Source organism: Amia ocellicauda (assembly GCF_036373705.1).
Source record: "Amia ocellicauda isolate fAmiCal2 chromosome 11 unlocalized genomic scaffold, fAmiCal2.hap1 SUPER_11_unloc_2, whole genome shotgun sequence".
Lineage (NCBI taxonomy): Eukaryota > Metazoa > Chordata > Actinopteri > Amiiformes > Amiidae > Amia > Amia ocellicauda.
The window spans coordinates 79,913-81,760 of NW_027102660.1; the positions used below are offsets into that span (position 1 = coordinate 79,913).

Sequence of the window (1,848 nt, forward strand, 5' to 3'; positions counted from 1 at the left end):
TACTTTAACAATAATAATGACGGCGACCACGATGACAACAAGAACAACAACAACAAGAACAACAACAACAACATCATCATCATCATCATCATCAGATTTTAATTAAAAGTGGCTACACCAGCGTTTACAATTTCAACCTGTCGACGGACGGACGCTCTGAGTGCATCGATTGCGGGCACTCCAATGAAGAAAAGACACCCACCGCCTCCGGGGAACCACGAGGGCAAGAATGACGAAAAGGGCCAGCCCACAGTAGGCTGTTTCCGCCCGGTTTCGAACCGGGGACCTTTCGCGCGTTAGGCGAACGTGATAACCGCTACACTACGGAAACCGACACCGCTGCCTCTTGCTTCAAATGGTTACCGTTAAAGCCTGCTGGTAAAACGGGCTCAGGTGTTTCAGGTCGGCTAGGCTGTGAGATGGCGTCTGAAGTGCGGCGAAAGGATGCCATTTTCACTGACCTGTTTGGCATTGCTAAAGGGCACATCAGGACACTTTGGAAACTCTTTCAAAGGAAGAACGCCCTGAGCTATGACAAGACTTACACTTACCCCAACAAGGTGATGTTCAATGGCTTGTTCAAACAGCTGCTGCTCGTCTTGTGCCACCATCAGACAATCACAAAGCTATTGTGCCTTCTACACCTTACGGTAGCAACAAATCTAACTACTGCTTTACTTTAACAATAATAATGACGGCGACCACGACGACAACAAGAAAAACAAGAACAACAACAACAACAAGAACAAGAACAACAACATCATCATCATCATCATCATATTTCAATTAAAAGTGGCTACACCAGCGTTTACAATTTCAACCTGTCGACGGACGGACGCTCTGAGTGCACCGATTTCGGGACACTTAGGAAACTCTATCAAAGGCAGGTCGCCCTGCGCTCTGACAGTGCCTGCACTTAGCCCAACAAGGTGATGCTGAATGGCTTGTTCAAACGGCTGGAGGTCCTCCGTCACCACCAGACTATCAGAGCTATACTGCGCCTTCGACTACATAAGAGTAACAGCAATGTCGCTGATCCTGCTACGGTCGTATTGTAACAGCTACAACATGTATCGATTTTAAAAGTGTGAGTTCCAGCGCCTCGCAAAGCTACCCTTCTGCGATCGTTTGTTCTCAAGGTCAGGATTTCTTGCCACTCCGAGGAAGAGAAAACGACGGCCGGCCTTGGAGCAGAGAGATGGCGACGGGTAACATGGCACTGGCACGCGTGCACCGCGGGTTGTTTCCGCCCGGTTTCGAACCGGGGACCTTTCGCGTGTGAGGCAAACGTGATAGCCACTACACTACGGAAAACGACCCGTCCTGGCGTTTCGAATGCCTCCCATCGAAGCAGGCTGATAAAACGCGCACAGGCGTTTCCCGTGGGCCAGCCTGTGAGATAAAGGTTTCTATTTTCACTGACCTATTTTGCATTGCTAAAGGGCACATCAGGACACTTCGGAAACTCTTTCAAAGGCAGGACGCCCTGCGCTCTGACAGTGCCTGCACTTAACCCAACAAGGTGATGCTGAATGGCTTGTTCAAACGGCTGGTGGTCTTCCGTCTCCACCAGACTATGAGAGCTATACTGCGCCTTCAACTACATAAGAGTAGATAGTAGGGTTTTTTGGGCGCGGCCTATTTTGTTATGACGTATGCCCTAAGCTTATTAATATTCCTACGTCATAATTGGGGGGCGTGATTTTAGGTAGAGTTATTTCCTTAATTATTCCTACGTCATATCCGTCAGAAAGTGTGCACCCATAAAACCCTGAACAACAAGGCCACCCATAAATACCCCCACCCCTCTGAAGGCAACGCCCCGAAACTCTCCTCTCTATTTAAGAA

General features: G+C 48.8%; 1 non-coding gene across 1 annotated transcript; it reads right to left on the bottom strand.

The window, feature by feature from the left end:
• Positions 1–258: 258 nt before the first annotated feature.
• Positions 259–331, bottom strand: trnav-aac (transfer RNA valine (anticodon AAC)). Its single transcript has one exon. It is a non-coding gene; the product is annotated as a tRNA-Val (tRNA).
• Between the last annotated feature and the right edge of the window lie 1,517 nt (positions 332–1,848).